This window comes from Cygnus atratus, chromosome 1 (genome assembly GCF_013377495.2).
Source record: "Cygnus atratus isolate AKBS03 ecotype Queensland, Australia chromosome 1, CAtr_DNAZoo_HiC_assembly, whole genome shotgun sequence".
Taxonomy (NCBI): Eukaryota; Metazoa; Chordata; class Aves; order Anseriformes; family Anatidae; genus Cygnus; species Cygnus atratus.
Window position 1 is genome coordinate 116,268,891 of NC_066362.1, and position 19,753 is coordinate 116,288,643.

A 19,753-nucleotide genomic window follows, 5' to 3' on the forward strand; every position below is an offset into this window, starting at 1 on the left:
GTTTCGAGCTACACAGGAGACTGCAATCATCTGTGATGTTGTTCGGGAGTCACAGAGGCTGCTTTAATTTATGGCAGCCTACTATAAAAATACAGTAGGACAGGAGACCGGCCAAAGATTTTGTGATTGGACAAGCTGGCATGGGCTGAGCAGCACTAGATAAGGCTGGTCAGAACTGCCAGCAAGAGGCTGAGCTGGGGGAGGAGATATCAAAAGAGGGAGAGAAGAGAAAGCTACGTACGCACCTGACCTAGGGCAGAATCTCTGCCTCGTACTAGAATCCACACTCAACTGGAAACCGGTAGTGAGTCCTGCGATAGTAAAAGCACAGCAATTAAAGGATTTAATGGCACCTCGAGTAAACACAGGACATGAATATTTAGATATCACTTGCGTGTACTTTTCTAAAGTAGATCCTGTTACTACGTTCTGAATGTCATAGACTGCAAGTGAAAGAGGGGAACATTCAGAACCTAAGCAAACGATAAAAATGCTTTTTTTTTTTTTTTTCCCCCCCCAAGATCTCGCATGCCTGCTGAGGGTAGCATGTTTTATTCTGATGATCTGGAGTGCGTTATGACCACTGTTTTTCAGCGTTACTGCCTCATGCTAGCCTCCTCAAAATCCCCATTCTGGAACGAGACGAACTGATTTCAGAGGTAATGAACGTTCACAATTTCATTTAAAAGGCTCTGAGAGTTGCAAGCCGTCATTACCTTGAAAAGCAAAACCAATTTAATAGAGGCATCAGGAAGGCTTTGGGAGGATAACCTCAGGTACTCGTATTTCAAACCGGTGTCCCAGCAGCAAAGGCTTTAGGGCAGGTTCGTGACTTCCACTGCACCGGGAGGGAGGAGGAAGAGGGGAGGAAGAGCTCCCTGCTCGGGGCTACTTGTGGGGGGGCCTCATGGAGCTCTGGTTTTTGGCCCAGGACCAAGGGAGCTGTCATGGCCCTGTACCGCTGCATCCTGATGAGAGTGGGCGAGGGTCTGAACAAAAATGCTCCTTTGTGAGATCTTGTTTTTCTTATGAAAAGAGGTCCCAGCCTGTATTCCTTTTAGTCTACCTTGCTGTGGTGGGACCGGGACACAAAGACATTGTCGCTCTAGAGCGTTTCATCTTCTTAAATTTTCCATTTTTCGGTGCGCGGTGACCACCCCCAATTCCTCCCTTTTTCCCCTCAATTCGCAGCCGGAGCCGGGCCGTTACCTGCCGGCAGCGTGCCCGTTACCGGCCCCTCACGGCGCCGAGCCCACCCCGCCGGGCCCTACCGACCCCGACCCCGCTCTCCCCTCGGGGGTCCCGGGGCGGGGGCGCTCCCCCTGGCGGCCGCCCCCGCCGCCTGCCCCGACCTTCCTCCTCCTCCTCCTCCTCCTCCTCCTCCTCCTCCTCCTCCTCCTCCTCCTCCTCCTCCTCCAGCCCGGCTTCTCCTGCCCCCAGCGGCCCGGGAGGAACTGAACGGGCGCCGCACAGGAAGTAGCGGCTGCGGGGAGCGGCGGCGCCAGCTGGGGCTGCGGCGCTCCATGAGACCAGGCTCCCGCAGCCGCCCGGCCCCGCTCTTCTCCGCCTCCCGGCACCGGCATCAGCGGCCGAGCCCGGGGGCTGGAGCCGGAGGCTGAGCCGGCCGCAGGCGGCTCCGGCTTCTTCCCGAGGAGGCGGCGGGGAACGCAGGTCGGTGCTGGGATGGGGAGGGGGGTGCCGTGCCGTGCCGTGCCGTGCCGAACCGGGCTGAGCCGTGCCAGCGCCCCCACCCCGCTACCGGTGCTGGCGGCTCCCCCCCCCCCGCCAGGCCCCAGCGCCGCTGCTGCTGCGGCGGAGACAGCGGGAGCCGCGCCGGGCCCGGCTCGGTCCGGTGGGGTGGGGGGAAAGGAGGCACCCTTGGGTAAAAGGGGGCACCCTTGGGTGTGGGGGGACACCCTGAGGTGGAGGGGGGGGGACAGCCTTTGTGCGGGGGTGGCCGCCTTGCGGTGTGTCCCCCGCCCCCCCCCCCCCCCGGGTGTGCGGAGGGTGGGCGAAAAGTGAGGGAGCAGCCGTGGAAATATGATGGTGTGGGCAGGGGGAGACCTGCTTGTGAGGGCAAGATGGAGAAGAGCAGACCCTATCGATCGGGGAGGGTGAGCCCGGTAGGATGTTGCTGTGCCTGGGTGCTGCCCTGGTGATGCTGATGGGTTTAATCAGCCGCTAACCTGACGTGCGGGCATCCGAATCGATAAGCACGTTGGTTATCCCCTTGTAGCTTTTAATGCCCTGTGTTTAAAGGCAACTTAAGAGTTGAGGCAGAGCGCTACCTGCTAGACACCTCACCTGTGTGTTCATCTCTGGTGTTCCCTCCTCTGTGAGCCTTCCTCTCCCGTCCTCGGTCAGGCGGCGAGCAGCTGCGCAGCAAGCACGGGGCAGAGTTTGCAGTGATCTTGGGGCTCTTTCTTCAAAGCAATAGTAATCTCATTAGCTCAACCTGTGCCTCATGTTTATCAAACTCATTGATTCCAAGTCCAATATAAACTTAACGGCCTTTCCCCCCTCTCCTGCGCTGAGGGGAAGAGGCAAGGGTACAAGATCATGAGTTTGCCGTGGGAGAATTGCTGATAGGTACAAGCGTGTTTTGGAGGTAAAGTGGCAAGCGCTCCACTCGTCCTGGCGGTGTTTCTGGTGCTGGACTCGAGCACTGCTACCTCTTCCCCTCTGCACTTGAGGCTCTTTGTTTGAACTACAGGTCGTTGGGTGAAGTTCAACATAATCACAGATAGGTATGTGTATTTTATGTTTTCTTAAGTTTGGTTCTATCAGCAGTAACACCCGTACAGTCATTTGTTTTAAGACCGCAGCTGGATATGAGGTGATGGAGTGTAACGGAGCTGTAGCCTGCAGTGAACTCGCTTTGCTGCTGCGAGTGCTGGGCTGGTACAAAGCTCCTTGCAGTGTGAACAATTCCAGGCCCTTGGCTTTTAAACATGAATGTCCTGGTCTTTCTTGTCACTTCCACAAGAACCTTGGCTTTTGGTTCCCTTTGTGCTCTAGTCCTTCCCCTTCTTAACTGTTGTTACTGAACCTTCAGTACTAAAGTTAGGTGCGTTAAATTCAGTACCTTTGTTCAACCTTATTTAAAGACAATCTTAAGTACTCTAAGGAACTTTTATTATCCCTTTCTGTCTTTAACTTCCACCTTCACCTCTCCACCCCATGCCCACACTTAATTGGAGGAAGCAGGGTAGAGAACAGTGGGTCTCTGAATATAGCTTGAATTCAACAAGTACTGGAAGAACGCCTGACCAGACGGTCTGCGCTGCGCACGACTGAAGCGGCAGCACCACTCACCAGAACTTTGTTCTGTGGTTTAGCAGCGCCTTGCGCATAGCTCAGGCGTGGCCTTGCTCGAGAGTGCCTGAGTTGTACCTGACAAGCGCTGAAAGCAGACCTGGCTGCAGTGGACGTGATGTTGAGCAGAAGTAAGGATGCTATTTACTTTTCCCTGTTTAATTTCTTTCACCCCCAAAGAGGTGTATAAACAAATAGGACAAAATTCTGTTTACAGTTACGTGGAGCTCTGCTAGTGCCAAGTGTGCGTCCTTTTTCCAGTAGGAGCAAGAACGCTGTCTGCCCGGTATTAATCTTCTTACGAAATGAAACTATTGCATAGTCCTGTGCTAGCTTAAGTTTTTTTTTTTTTTTTTAAATTTCTTTCTGCTTATGTTTGTAGAAAGGTGCATTGTTTTCAAATCCTAAATGATGTTTTGCATACTTGAGAAACTATTACGGAATGATTGGATTTGAGGCTTACTTTTTATGGGGAATTGGTGTGAATAAAGTATTGCTGTTAACTGAAATGAGTTCACCTATACTAAATCTATGATAGCTATAAATTACTGTGGGCTGCTTCTATGCTTTATAGAAATACAAAAACCCCAACAGAGGTTGCGTTCAGTCTTGCTCCTTTGGCTTATGAGAACATAAATCTTGTTAGCAATGGCCAAGGTGCTGACAAATGTAATTGGCATCTGCAACGGCTAATAATGCCTTGTTCTTTCAGTGCTTTTTGAGTGTTAATGCTGATTATTGGTGGCTGTGTGATAGTCTGCTTATAGTCAGTGCTTGAACAAAGAAGAGGTAATTGGTACCTTGAATATTACTAGAAATGACAAAACGTGAATGGAACCATAAATCTCATTGCATCCTGGACTGTTCCACTACCTTCTAGTGCCGAGCCCCTGGTACATTCTCTGTCTACATTTACATTTCAGGCTAATGTCAGGAAACTTTGGCTTGTGGTTAGTTTTTAATAACAATCGATATCATCTTTTGAAGTAAAACTAAAAGGGAGGGAATGTGGAGGCATTAGAAGGTGTTACCCAATTTTCTTGCTTAACTATGAGCAGAAGAAACACAAATTCCCAGGCCTCTGCAGTGTATGTGATGAAGACATTCTTAAAAGTGTTGCGTTAAAATCACTTTGCCGTCCGATAGGTGCTCTGTGGGGATTCTAGACGTGAGTCAGCACCCGAGATGGGGACCGATTAGAGGCAGTACACAGGCACCAACAGGTGAGATCCAGATGATCTCTGAGGTGCTTTGGGGTACCAGCAAATGAAACAATAATCTCTGCTTTCTGTTTTGGCGTGTTAATTGCAGAAGTCCAAACTGAAAATGGCTCAGAAGGAAACAAACCCTTGGTTTACGTAGTTCTGATGCTCCTGAGATCAGCGCATACCTACAATTTACCAGTAAAATGTTCTTGTGCCTTTGAGTCTGGATGTGTTCAGGAGCGTGCGAGACGTGACCTTGGTGAGAAGCTGGGCGCTTACAGCTGCTACGGACAAGTCATAGCAAAAATGAAAGAAACGTGTGTCTCGTTTGTAAAGACCAGCCTGGGAGCACTGCTTTCGGACCCAGTCCTTTACCACAGCACCTTCGTCTGCTGTGTCTTTATCTGTCGCTATCTAAGCCTGCAGGAGGTAGACAGCATGACTGTGTGGTTTAGTAGATGGGAGGCAGGAGGTTTGGGTTCATCTGTGCCCAGGTGAGGTTTCTGTATCGAGAGCCAGGGTGACTCTTTTTCCACTCCAGGTCTGTCAAACCGAACTTTTTCAGTAGGAGAGGGCAGCGACCAGCCAGGCTGGGATACTCTGGTGTGTTACCAAGGCAGTGCTGGGTGAAGGTTATGGTACCTTCTGGAGACGAGGGAAGGAAAGCCGTATCAATGCTACGTATAGCTCAAGCCATGTGAGGATACAGCCCATCAGGCTGCTGGACAAAAGAGAGTATTGTTCTCACTTTTCTGTTTCATTCCTCTGTTTCATGAAGAAGTTGATGCAGTTCTGGCACCCTGACCTTTCCCAGAAGTTGTTGACCTCTACCTGAAATAAACCTGGGGGAAAGCTTGTACTTGTTACATCTCCTTGCTGTGTGCTACTGGTGCTTGTGTTGCTTTTTTGTCTCTTATTTCCTCTCTTTGCTGTTCTCAGGCATGCAACTTCTAATGTGTATTTTGTAGGGAGAGGGCATAATTTTGGGTTACTGATTGCCCTGGGAACCTGGGACTTGGGCTTTGTGAGACCTACTAGTGCAATGCTGACTTTTTTTGTGTACCTGTAGGTGCCAATTCCTTGGTAGGGAGCTAAGATGAAGTAGTAGCAGAAGGGAATAAACTTTCTGCTGCATCTTGGATGGGGAATGAAAGCCAGTGTACTGACTAGTCCTAGTACTATTATTTGTCTTGCAGTAGTATCAATAACACGTTGTTTGCTTTCCAAACAAAAGATGTGGTCTGTGTCCCATGGATCCTTTGAAACTTTTTGTAGTGGAAACGGTAGTTCTCATGGCCAGCCTTGGTGCGGTCTTGTTGTCTAATTGTGACTACCGCTGTTGTTTGAGACTGCTCGAAAAAATGCTTGTCCTTGAAGGAGGTGTTGAGCTCCCAGTGGTTCATGAGAATGAAGGGGCATGTAGATTCCCTGTACTTTTGGAGTGCAACAGTTTTAAAAAAAAGAAAATTACAAAGGGAAGAGGTGGATCAGAGTGTATGTTCAAACACTTTCAATCCAACTCCTCCTCTGTATTTGTATCTGTGGAAGAGCTGTTTAAAACCTTCAAAATGTTTCTGCCTTGGTGTTTAGAGCTCTGCAGTGGTCAGGTTTAAGTAGTACGCCCCTGGCCCCTCTCCGTGTGTAGCACCTCTTCTCCATGCTGACAGGCTCTCGTTTGCTGTAAAGGAAATGGGATTTCAGCACAATTTTTAGTATTCCGTTTTTTTTCTTTCTGTTATTGTTCGCATGTGTTAGCATTACTTAGGTAATTATAGTGTGTTTGGTAGGAGTCCTGACAGCCTAAACTGAGTTCTTTGTCAAAAATGTAATGTTTCCCTTTTAATTAAGAAAGACTAGAACCAGCACCTGAATCTATTAATTAAATAGTCAAAGTTGATATCTATTTAGGATATATTAGTGAGCAAAACAAAATGCATTTCTCCCTGAAATATTGCCCAGAGTAAATGAGCTTCTGTGAGGCTTTTCTGTGGTGGAGAAAAAAAAAAAAAAAATGTTGGTACTGCATCTGTCGCAGATGCGTGGTCGTGCAAAATTCATGTGAAATCTTTCCAAATTCTATGGGACACAAAACAATAGGCACTATTTCTTCTTCAGAGCTCTTCAGAAATGTTAAATAATCCTTGTGACAGCCCTGTGAAGTGGGCATTGTGGTAATTTTTTAATGGATGGCAAAACAATTAATCGGCATTGTCTCCATCTGTACGGTGGCAGTGGGATTTTTCACAGTGCCCGAGGCCTGGCCTGCTGCTGCTGAAACTTGCAGCCCCATTAGCAAGGGGTGGCTCAGTGCATCTTTCTGCTTTTTCCCCTGCTGTAGCAGTGCTGATGAGAACTTCTCGCAGGTGTGGTCGTCGTCAGCATGCAGGTGCGTACCTCAGGATGGTCCCTGCGTGTCCTCACGTGGGAGGAATTTCATGTCTTCTATCTTTTTCCGGCCAGCATCGCTTCTTGGAGGAGAGGCGTGCAGAGCTGTTGGCTGTGCTGGCATCTGTAGAAGTTACAGTTTGCCTGGAAGAGCAGTGTTGCTCGAATTGACTTAGTGCAAGTTTGTTCATCCGTGGGATGAGGTCCTGGTAGAGCCCTTCCTGCTGGGCTCCTGCCAGGCTGGCCTCGTGCAGGGTTACCTGCTGCCTCGAGGCTGGGCTCTCCAGTCCCTCTGATCTGAAAACGCTGCAGATGCTGCTGTTTCTTTTGCTATGTGAACACTGGGGGTATCGGTAAGGTGAAAGAGGTCTGGGTCAGCTGGACCAGAACTTCCCGTTCCAGGTGCTGTATCCGTGCTGTTCCAGGTCACGCCAGCATCTCGGCCTTTCTTTGCAGCCTGGCTTTGGTTGCTGAGATGTCTCATCTCTTCTCCTCCACCATTGCTGCACCATGTAACCCTTCCAGGAGTTGTAAATGCCACAGCAGATGGCTTGGGGAGGCAGTATCTGTAATTACTCTTGCAAGATTTGCCTAAGCTTGACTCTGTACAAAGAACGCTTTTTTTTTTTTCCCTAGAGATTCAAAGTTGTCAGTACTGCAAATGCAGATTTGGTCTTTTCGGGGAACACGATAGTTGAAATGTATGTGTTATGTGCTGATTCAAAAATGTTCTGCCTTTCCTTGTAACGTAATTCGTATGATGGTTTAGTGTTAGCAGTTTTCAGTCTTCTCCTGCTGGGTCAGGTTTCAGGTTCCTGGTAGCGTTGTAGGCTAGACTGCTTATGGACCCAAATTTTGATAATGGCTGACACGCTGTTAAATAACACAGCCAGAATCAGTTTATTAGATAAAGGTGGATTTTTAAACCCATTAGCTTGACTGGTAGTGTTACACAGGTTGCAGTGGTAATGTCGTTCCTTCTCCCTGCTGACCAGAGACGCGTGGCTATGTGGTTGACCTGTGCATCTTTAATACCTAATGCAAGTCTTTTTGTCTCCCAGTTGCAGCTGTGATTGATTGATCCCATGCCTTGCATGCATGGGGGGCTCTTCCAAGGGCTCCCTTGCTCCAGCCACCTTCCTGCAGTCCTGGGCTCCCTACCAGGGTGTCTGAGAAGAGCTACTCCTCATTCAACAGTCTGGTGCCCATGGTGCTTGGTTTATTGACTGTATAGCCCGTCTCCACGTTAAACTGGAGTTAGAAGAGGGATGAATCGAAAGGAGAAGAGAGGTTTTCATTTCTTCAGTTCAGTTAAGGCGCTGTAAGCCAAAGCGTGCAGGCCTGCTGAACAGCGTTTTATTTCCTTCTGGTTTTCACAGCAGAGGGTGACACCTCTGGTTCTTCCAACAGCTTCCTGGAGATGCTCGCAGGTCAGAGCTGGAGTCCCTCCTTTCCTAGGGAGCGTGAGGATCTGGTCAATGTTTCAGAGATTTTTAAAATTCACCTTGTCTGTAAAATACTTCTGGCTAAAATTTTAAGCAGCAGTTAGAATTTGGACCAGATTCCAGATCCTGCTAATGTTCTTTTTCTCTGTTTGTTTATCACTGGAATCGTGGAATCAAGGTGTTTTTGTTTGTTTGTTTGTTTTTTTAATTATTTATTTTATTACTATTTTACTTGTCTTTAGCTTTCCTGGCCACCCACTGGCAAGCTTTCCTTGAAGGAACAGAGTCCCATGTCTTCAGTAGTCTCTGTTCATAACTAACTCTTTTGAAACTTGTAAATGTTTTTCTTGTTGAATTTGTGTGTGGCGTCCCTCTTGGCAGCTCTTTGAAAATAGATGTTTCGTTTACAGCTAGCACTGTGACAAGGACGTTTTTATGAGCTTTCTTAAGAATTGAGATTGCGTAAGCTGAAATGTAATGTACCCTAAGTAATGTAGTTTGATTTTTGTCCCCTCAGGTTCAGTTGTTTTTGATGGTGGAAACTGAGCTGGCTAGCTTAACTTTCCAGTTGCATTTTCCCCAATGTCTGTCTTTGATGATGGTTCGAGACCTATCACCACCAAATGCTGCTGGACTCCTTTCAAGCCTTCCTACCCAAATACACGACCAGAAAACAATCGATGAGCTCCCTCCTACACACCCAGAAAGTACTGAGTTTGCATGCCTTTCCTTAAAGCCATACAGCAGCATGTCTTAAGCTGAGCTCCAAAGGCAGGAGCACTCCTCCTGCCCTATGGATCACTGGATGCTGGGAGGCTGTGCAGCAGCAGGGTCACAGTATAGGATCACAGAATATCCCGAGTTGGAAGGGACCCATGAGGATCATTGGGTCCAGCTCCTGGCTCCATGCGGGACCAGCCACAAATCAAATTGTATGCTTGCCATGGTCCTCTGCTCTTCCCCGGCTATTACGTGCTGGCCTCTGCAAGGGATGTATTGAGTCTGGGTGGATCTTGGCTATGACCTGGTGTAGATATGCCTGTTTTCTACCTGGATCGTGCTCAGCCCAAGAAAGCACATTCAGCCTTGCATTTGAAATTAAAACTTTGATCAAAATGGCATTTCTTCAACTTGCTTCTTGCAGCTGAGGGGATGGCTGTGAGCTGGGCACTGTAACTTTATTCGTGAGAGAGGCTTTGAAGCATAGTCTTAGAATGAAGATGTCAGCTAAACATATATGTATGCTTATGCTATTAGATGTGTACAGTTAACAAGCAAGCTTTCCTGTGCATGTAGGGAAACCCTCTTGATGATAGTTTTCTTTTTCTTTAATCTATAAACTTTTGCCGGCAACTAACTACCTGAAAGGAAGGTGTGGGGAGCTGGGAATTGGCCTCTTCTCCCAGATAACTAGTGATAGGACTAGAGGGAATAGCCTCAAGTTGCACCAGGGGAGGTTTAGGTTAGAAATTATGAGACATTTCTTCTCAGAAAGAGCAGTCAGGCCTTGGAACGGGTTGCCCAGGGAGGTGGTGGAGTCACCATCCCTGGGGGTGTTCAAGGAAAGGCTGGACGTGGTGCTTAGGGACATGGTTTAGTGGGTGACATGGGTGGTAGGGGGATGGTTGGACCAGGTGATCTTGGAGGTCTTTTCCAAACTTAATGATTCTGTGATTCTAAGGAATTAAGCTTTATTGGCTGAAGAGTTTCATTTTAGTCTGTGTATTATAGGTTTTGTTGGATTTTCAGTAGCAATATTATGCTGGCCAACGAGAACTGACCTAGGTGGTGCTGATATTAAATGGAATTTTTTGTAGCAGCTTGGAAAGTAGGCTTCGTAGCTTTCCAGGATTCAAAGGTATTAATAGCTGTCCTGGAAAAAAAAAAAGCAGGTTTCCTTGGTTTGCTGTATACGGGCACTCACAGCATCATCTTCATTATATTTCACAGTAAAAGCCAGGTAAACAGCATTCATCGTCACTGAAATAATAGGACCTGCTGTATGCAACCTGTTTTGAGCCTTACCTCTTTAAAGTAACATGCCTGTATTTTTCTTGAAGCAATATAATCTCTTCCTTTCTTTTTCTCTTGTGACTTTTTTTTTAATATGCTAAACATTAAACATTTTCCACAAGTGCAGGGATCTCGGTTTCTTCAAGCTCCCTGGCTCTCAGTAAGCACCCATATGGTAGGTCGATGTTTGAAGGTTGAACCTTTGCTTTTCTTTGAAGGCACTGCGAGTGGGAAGGCAGTGCTTTACATTCGTCTGCACTAGTTCTTCAGACACCAATTTAAAGGCTGCCTTGATGGATCCCAAAGGAAGACATGAACCACCAGGAAGAGTTATCCGTGGATAGCTTGGCTTGCTGTGCCTGAGAAAGGAAGAGGAGGAGTTTTTGTTTGAGGGAAACAGTCAAAAGCTTTACAGCTCTTGGCATTGCATTTGAAATTAATGCTGGTTGCTCTTCACACCCACAACTGCTGCGAACGAAGGAACATCCGTTGAGGACGTGATTGGGTTTATAGCATCGGAGTGAAGGAACGTCCAAAGAGAATGTGGGTTTAGGATTGGCTTAACACGTGTTTCCTTAGTCGATTTATTTTGATTAAAATCTTTGCGTAGATGGCTTTTTTAACTGAATATTTAAGCAAGTTGAAAGCAGGCATTTTACTGTCTCTCTTTAATTTGTGCTCTTGCTTGGTTTAGCATTTTTTTCTTTTTTTTTTTGAAAAGATGGTGCTCTCCTCCTCCTTCAAGAAAAAGTGGATTTGTTTGGAAAGAAATGCCTACTATATTGTAACTCTGACAAAGAGGCACGTGGGTTAGGTAAAGAAACTGCTGGCTTTTAAGGGGATGGGCTCAGTCCAAAAAGCTTTGAGAATGGCCTAAATCACGCTGTGCAGTTTGTAAGCTCCCTTTATGACCCTTACCCATTCTGTTCTAAGTGTGAGCCTAGCAGTGTTACGTAGATGCTTTCACTGGCTGACCTAAAATAACCAACTTAAGATTTCCTTTGTTGTTTTTTTTTTTTTTTTTTGTCTTTCCCCCTCCTGCAACAGGCCTGTCCTTTTTGAATTGGTCGGTGTTACCTTTCCTGAGCTCTGGCTGCACAAAGAGGGCACAGAGCCACATTACCGTGTGTTCAGGTTTCTGCCTGACCCGGCAGCACGATGTGGGGCCGAGGAGCAGGGGAGAGCTCCTGGGTGGGAGCATTTCGTCTCAGGGCAGATGGGGCTGGCTGTGTACCACATGTGTAGTTGGCTCCTTGCTCCTCCCCAGCGCATGGGGACGTCAGCACTGAGGAAAGGTTGGCAGCATCTTTTCCAGTGGGATTGCAATTTAGTCTGGAAGGGGAGGAGTCCATTTGCTGGCACTCTTAATCCCTCTGCCTGAATAAGATCAACCACAGCAGCCTCACTTTTTGGTGATATCATTGCCTGTGTTCATTTGTGCCTCAGTGCACTGGAGTCTCTTTAGTTCTGTTCATTAACACTGCTAGGTTGGCAGAACGTCTAAGCAAAAAGAGAGCCCTAGGCTTGCCTGTGTTTGTACCAAATACCTGTTTTGATAATAACGCAAACCGTAGTGCTTCCACTTAGCGGTTCATAAACTTGAACGTGAGTCGGTCTTACAAAAAACCCAACCAAGCAGCCCACAAAGCCTCCTGCCCCAGAAGAAGAAAACAGACGTGGTAGGTTGGGATGCATGCACGCTGCTGTGATATGAGTCTTCACAGCTTGTTTTAGGCATCGCCTCGTAAGGAACCCCTTTTCCCAAGGTCAGATCTGTGAGAAGAAATGGAAAAAAGTCACTGGGAAGTCTGGAGAACGTTACCAAAGGGGAGGCTTACAGAATGAAGTTTCCTCTATGAAGAGGATGCTTGAAAGCCTGCTGCAGAGGAGAAGGGAGTGATCTGCTCTCCGTGCCCACTGTAGAGAGGACAAGAAGTTACAGGCTTAAGATGCAGAAGGAAGGGCTGGAAAGCTTTGGAAAAAGCTTTCTGTTGCCAAATGGAAGTTATGAAATCTCTGATGCTGGAAAGAACTCAGAAAGAAAGGATCCTGGCAGATGCCTCTGGGAAGAGTTGGGGCTTGGTGCTCCCGCTCTGGGGACGAGGGTGCTGTGTCCTGTGTGGGAAATGCACTGTCATTAGATGTGGGCAAGGGGCAGGGAGGAGCCCAAGGACGTACATTCTGGCAGCCCTCCCCTGTCCTCAATGCTGCTGTGCAGAAATGAGTGGGTTGAGGGTGAGAAATTAGTGTTCATGATGAAGCGAAAGGTGATGGAGAAGCTTGGCTATGAAAGGTTGAGGACAGCAGGGTGAGGTGACCTGTTGGAATCCCCTTCAGCTGTGCACGCTGCAGTTTTGTTTTGACAGAAGCTCATGCTCCAAGTTTGCTCTCCTCTAGGAGCCTGGCGTGCTGTAAATCCCAGCACAGGGCAACACAGACCAGTCTGTAAGTCAGAGTGACCCTGGAGGGGTATTGGGATTTTTGCCCTTCTGGCAAGGGGTCCTTTCAGACAGAGGCATCCTCACATCCTATTTTCTAAGCATGTGGGAACAATTCAGTTGTGGCCCACGTGTGCTCCGTGCAGAAGGTGGAGCGAGGGAGGGTGTGCTGACCTTACAGATCAGCCTGAATCCGGGTACTGCAAGGATCGTGGTGTCTGCTTCCTTTGTTTTGCTGTTTTTCAGCCGCTGAGCTCTCGGTAAATTTCTGTGGCACTGAATTAATTCCCGACAAGCAGCCAGAGTACCTTAGAGTTGCTCCGGCCAGAAGCTGTAACTACCAGCGATGTGTGGAGGGCACTAAACAGCAGCTGAAAGGCTGGGCAAACCTCATTCAGAAGTAGCCAGCGTGTGCCCTCGGAATTTCAATGCGAGCTCTGGTCCGCTCTACAGGAGAGCACTGCTTGCCTTTTTGGCATTACAGCCACTGCAAAAAGCTGGTGGGTGCCGGAGTAGTTTTGCAAAATGAGAAGTGATGAATTAGAATCTTGAGTCAAGTTTCTGGCTCGCTGTACTGGCGAATGAGTATTAGAGACGAAGTAGCAGAAAATTATGGGCTGCGATGGTCTGTCACTCCGTACGAACAGCAGAGAAATACCATCCAGCTTCCTGAAATGCTGTCTTTTATGCGTGGTATGCCTAAAATTGTTTGGCAGGACATATGGTCTTCGCATGTTGGTAAAACACAGGCGATCTAGGATGCTCCACACAAGGAACTTCTTGTTCTTTGTGTTCTCTCCTCGGCAGTGGCCAATGCCTAACCTTGGCAGTACTGAACCGCCGTCAGCTGCATCTGAAAAACTCATTGGAAGTGTGGATATCTCTCATGTAAATGAGACACAGCTTGCCTCCTTATGGCTGTGAGGAGCTTCAGTCTTCCTGTCACTGACTGTAGAGTGTGTGCATAGGTAGGAGAGACAGAAGAGATAAATTAAGCCTCTATTGAATGACTCAATAGCTTTTGTGTGAGTTCGTAACACGCTGCTTTTTAAAATGCCATATGTTCTTATGAGAGGGGAGCCCTGCTGGGTTTCTGCCTTAATTCCAGAGTGCCCTTAAAATGTGATCCGATAAGATGGAAGCAGTGTGGATGCTAGCGTCTAGTACACGGATCCCATATCTTGGAAGACCCTGTTTTTTTTGGCAAATACAGCAATATCTATGGTTCACAAACATGATGTAATCCAGTGGAACTACACCTGTGAGAGGATATAAGCAGCAGAAAGCTAATGCCTGCACTTCACCCTGCTTGTTTGCTCTGACAGGCCAGCTAGTCCTTGTTAGCTATGTGCTTCTAAACCTGAGAGTAATTGCTGTACAAATTAAAAGCCTGCTGCACTGATACAGATCCTCCCTGCAGCTGCAACTGTCCTACGGCAACTGTGTTTAACAAGTTCTAACAGTGTCAAGTGCACACCGTTGATGGTGATTTTTCTTTTCTGCCCCCAGCTGAATTCCTGCAGGAAACTTTAGCTAAGAAAGAGGGTGGATCTGCTCAGGCGGGTGAATTTATGCGTATCCGCCTTATCCTGAAATCTTGGTGTAATTTTCTCTTGTTCACCTCTTCCTCCTCTTCCTCATTTCGTCCCACTTACTGTGGGTTTTGTCGGGGCTCTTTTTAAGCATTTAATTCAGTCGCCAAATTGCAGTAATGAGCAGGTAAGTTTAATGCTGTGTTGCATGATAGATGAAGTGATTGTGCTAGCACTGCTTAATCTTGATCTCTGTATTTGATTTTTGTATTTCCAGTGTAATTGGATCAGCTTTTCTGTATTGTACCTGCAACCATTTCTTTTGTATACTGGCAGTGTGAGAGAGGGGAAGGAGGAGCATGGAGGGAATGAAAAGGACTTTTCACTACTCCTGTGTTTTCCTGGATTTGTGTTTATGTGTGCATGTCCGCTGACAACGAGCGGTACTGGCAAGAGGACTATGGACCAAGCCTGAGGTGTGAGGTCTCCAGAGCCGGTGGGACCTGGGCTCCTGAGGGGTGAGGACCCTCTCTGCTCCGTCTGGGCCTGGGTGACCTTGGCCTGGGGCTGCAGTGCTTCTCCCTGAGGCTAACAGCAGCCTGTGTAGGTAGTGCCAGCATTTCAGCTATAAACGAAGCCGGGGGGCTTGGGGAAGGGTCTTTGCTGAAACAGAGGAGGGTGCAGAGGGACATGCTGAGGGGGGAGGCTGTACAGTCATCCACTCTGCCTGTCGCTTCCTTGCACTCCTTTGCTCTGAATTCCTGGAGCAGATCTCTCCCGGCCTCTCCTTACGTCTTCTCCCACCTCCCTTTCTCCACCCCCTCACCCACAGCTCTCTCCCTTTTGCCTGGTGGAAGTGAGTTTAGATCTTGAATCTGCTCGTTGCCAGACTCCTTTCTTTCCTCCAGCATGTCCTCGTCGCATTGCTTCTGCTTCTCCCTCCCCTCTCCCCCAGCCGAGAAGCTTCCCACAGCTCTGGTAGAGGACGGGAGGGCAGAGCTGTTCTCCAGAGCACTCATGCAAGTGTCTAAGAGCCGCTTCCCATTTTTAGGGTGGCAGTGTCTCTGCTTTTTCTAGGGAGTCCTAGTTTGCTGCTTCGGGTCTGGATGCAATCCTAATTTATGTAGAGATCCTATCTTAAGACTTGTTCAGATGTTAGCTGTGCACAGACAGCTTTGCAGTTCCTGTGATGGAAGTGATAGTTTCTGCATGCTGAGGGAGTTGTGTAAGCTTGCTAAAGACCATGGTTATATTGGCCAGTTCTCGACAGCAGCTTTGTAAGTTATTTGATGAGAAGTTATTTTGGGAAGAAGAATGTAATCGGGTCAAAAATCAAACTTCAGCAAAGGCTCATTTATTGTGTACGGGTATGTTTCGGTTGCTGGGCGTTACTCACAATGGAAGAATTCAAGTGTTCAAACTCATTTTTACTGGTGGTCTTTCCTCTTGGTCATGTGTGGCTTTCTGACATGGTTTCATTTTGGACTACCAAACACTGATTTCTCTTCTGTATTAAATGTGCATTGACTGTCTATTGGAAGTGTTTCACTGAAAATAATAAAGCCCAAAGGGGAACAAAGCCATTTCCTTTTGCCTTAGTGTTTTTTGGTAGATCAGCTGTGGTTATGTTTTGTCATGACCTATAACATTCCTAATATGAGTTTGAAATTCAAAGTCCTGTCAGTAAACAAAGCAAAACCATTGTAAGATGAGGTGGAGTACCTGGTGTCTAAAGCCATGCTTCTCTCATGCTTCTCTCATGTTTGCTTCTCTCATGTTGTGGTATCAAGGTGGCTCCTATCAGTGATCACAGTGGCCTGGGAGAGCAGGGTAGAAGGCATGTGCAGGTAGAAAGGACTTTCAGAAAGCCTGTGTATCAGATAGTTAATGTTTAGAGTCAATGCCTTTGATCCCTAAAATACAGGTTTTTGAGTTTGTACGGTATGCTCTTCCATATTGGAGCCTGATCTTGCTCTTAAGAGAAACTGCCATGATATTTCATAAAGCTGTAGTGGGAAGTAGTGTGTACATGTACGAGTGGACTGTACAGGAGTACAGTGAAAACCAAGTCCTTCCATGCTGTTATCTTCTATTTGCCTTCTGTGCAGATCAGTTTTTAGTGTGTGGTTCTTTCATGGTCGCTGTTTGCAAAATTTCAGACCGATGCTGTGCGAAGTATTCCAAATATTTACTTTGAGAATGCATCTTTCTCATCTCCACACCGGAGTTGTGTGGCCTTTCATCAAAGGAGTGTGCTGGAGGGGAGTAGGAAAGTAGAAAATTAGGTGCTGCAGAGTCTGGTGGGGTGATCTGAGCGCCTAGTGTCATTTTAGGGACTTCAGGATGTTTCTTCTGGCCTGGAACCACTACTGTCAAAGAGCGTTGGTTTCCCAATGGTCTGGTGTCACATCGGCTGGCCCCTTGTGGATGTCATGGATATACAATGGACATATGTGAAAATGGCATTTGGTGCATGTGTTTAAAAGCAGAAAGCTCCTCTGTAAGCATTGGTAAGAACTTCAAAGGAACAGCTCTTTTTCTGACTGGTAGCCCAGAAGTGTTCCTAATTAATAGGCATTTCCTCAAACCTCAGTTGTCTTCACCTCCCTGCCTCACTATTTGTCTGTTTAAAGCCGAAGCTTGAAGTGCCAATGAGCAAATACACCCATGGGTAAGCACATGAGCTCTGTTTAAAGTTACTTGACTCTCACAAAGATGCAATTTAATTGCTACGTAACTTGTTTAAGTTGCACTGAAATGAAAATCTGAGTACTCTGTAATAAAGGAACATTGCATGGATTCAACGCTGCAAACATGCAAGTGTGTAAGCATGTGAACAGTGTGGCTTCAAAGATGTAGGGTTTGGTTTGTGGGACTGGAAATGCTGTAAACCCTGATATTCTCACTGTTGGCAGGATCAAAGTTTTTGCTACGCATTAAATAGTTTCCAGGCAGCTGAGTAACATAGCGTCTGATTGTTTCCTTTCTTCCCTATTCCTGGCTGACAGTGTCATAGCTGTTTTAGTGAAATAATCTTCATCATACCAGAGGCATGCTGTCAGACAAAATGAGCAAGGTAGTGAATGGATTGCCGCAGTGAGACTTTGCTTCTAGTTTCCCACTGCCCCTCAGCACTGTACTTCCAAACTAATAAATAAATCGGAATATTAAGTGATAGCTTTGTAATACATCTGATGTTTTAAAGAAACAGAGGAAAACATCTCCAGTGGTTTCCAGCTGTGGAAAAATATTTGTCATGTGAAGAGCAAAGGCATTCCCTAGTAAAAAGTACAATTAAAAATTGTAATTGTCATAATCATCGTCAAAATCTGAAATACTCCTTATGAATAAAAGAACCATAGTTACAAAAACACCTTAGAATAGAAGGTGTGATATCCGTTTTGAGCTGTGGAAGGAACGATTAGCGTGGATATTAAGACAAAGCACAGCCTCTGAAAAGTGGTCACATCAATGATGCCAACTCAGGTAAAACTCATGGAGTCTCTGAATGTTGTTGGTCTTGGTATCTGAATGCCTACCAGAAATTTAACTGATGCATGTTATTTGGTCATTAAACGTTCATTTTGAATTTAAAAGCAAGACAAAACCACAAAAGCAGCAACAAGAACAACAAAAAAAAACACAGAACCAAACAACCTCCCTATATGCAGAGGCATGTAAAGAAATCTGTGTAGATTCAGTTGTTTAGTGCTTTCAGTAAGCATTTCGTGTTTTAAGTACCTTTCCAGGAGGGGAGGCATACAGTGGAAGGAAAGAAGTGTTGTTGTTATTTAAGTATTTATTTCTTTTCTAATTTTTTCCATGTCCAGGGAAAAGCTGGAGTATAGTTGGCGGAGTATAGATGGTGTATAGGTTTAAGAATCAAGCAATAGGCAGAACCTTAAGCATAGAAATGAATAATTAGAAACCTTCCCCCAGTTTAGTAACATACACACATCTCTTTAGTAACCAACACTTCTTCAGAGGGTGTTTAATCCAGGTTATTGTGCTGCTGAAAAGCAAACATCCTTTCCTTTGGAGTGCATCAAGTGCTGGTTACAGTCGTAGTTAATGTCTGATTTCAGAAGAAAATGTTAACTGCGTGTTTATTTTACTGTTCCTTTATCTAAAAATCAGCCAGGACTTTGCATATGGGTCAAAATATATTCTATTCAATAGTGCGTACATTGTAAAGCAAACAGTCTTGATTACAACGGTGTGTTATAACATTATAATGAAGTGGATAAAGAATACTGTAATTTGTGATTTCTAAATAGTTCAAAGTGTGTTTAGGGATTGTAATCAACCACTGCTTTGTGGTGTGACAAATTGCTGGTGGTGGGGCTGAGCCAGTCTCCATGGGGCAAGCAGAGCTTGGGCAGGAGGCGGCGCTGGAGCACGGAGCACTTTGGTAGGTGGTGGCCAGGCAGGATGGCAGCTTCCAAAGCCAAGTGTGGGTCCTGGAGAAAAGCACTGCTGAGAGCTCTGCGGTTCCTTGTGTCCGCATTGCTGGATGAAGCGTGCCCAGAGAGAAACCTGCTCGCATTGACTTTTGCCCAGCGGTAAAACTTGTTGAGGGTTATGACAGTATTTCCCAGATCCATCCTTCTTTCTATCAGCAGCACCAGGGTTGACCCAGGGGATAAAGAGGGCATTCGTATGTTTGCTTTACCTGTGCACTTTACCCTGGTTATGTGGCTTTTCCAAATGGTATTTATATTTTAAGCAATGTGAGATTGCGGCTGGATCTCTGAAGGATGTCCTGTATCGAATTCTGAAGAGAGTGGTGTTATGTAAATAGTGTTGGTGAATAATTGCCGTTCCTCTCCGGATGTGGTTAGAACCAATACAGGCTCGGTCCAGCCGATTTAGCAATGCCTTCCTAATTGCTTGACATGGCAGCAGCACGTGCAGTTGGACACGTCTGGCAGTAGCAGGGTGTGCAAACGTGCAAGCATCTCACCACCAGCTGGTGAGCTCCCGGGGAGCATAGCATCATCTGGGTCTTCCACAGATGAAGAACAATGTGTAAACTTGGAGCCAGCAGTCCCTCTGGGCAACGGGTGCTAGGCTGGGTCACTGGTGTTCCCTCAGGTTCAAGTGTAGGTAAAGATGGGAGGCTGTTCCTGGAGGAGGCTGTGAGCTGGTCTTTCGGGCGAGTAGTTCCTCGGGTCACTGTTGTCTTTAGGAGCCATCCGTGGTGCCTGCAGCTTGTTGGGCAGCACACAGCGCTCCTCATGGACACCTCTGAAGACCTAAGTCTGTCGGCTTAGGAGCTGCAGGAATTGCTTGTTATGTGTGGAGCGGTGCAACCATATTTCTGTTTGTTAAAACGGGATGGTGATTTGATATTTCAAAGTGATTATTAGGCTTGGGGGTAAGGAGAAGCTGGGAACTCGCAAAGGGAAAGCAGCAGTTCA

At 46.7% G+C, this 19,753-nt stretch overlaps 1 protein-coding gene across 3 annotated transcripts in view; it reads left to right on the top strand.

Moving 5' to 3' along the window:
• Positions 1–1,419: 1,419 nt before the first annotated feature.
• Positions 1,420–19,753, top strand: part of AGPAT3 (1-acylglycerol-3-phosphate O-acyltransferase 3) — a 94,585-nt gene continuing 76,251 nt past the window's right edge. Inside the window, exon 1 of one of the 3 annotated variants that reach the window (XM_035546002.2) lies at positions 1,420–1,671. The gene's annotated coding sequence lies outside the window, so the exon portion shown is untranslated. The remainder of the gene's footprint in view (positions 1,672–19,753) is intronic. The other 2 variants (XM_035546003.2, XM_035546005.2) reach the window with 2 other exon arrangements.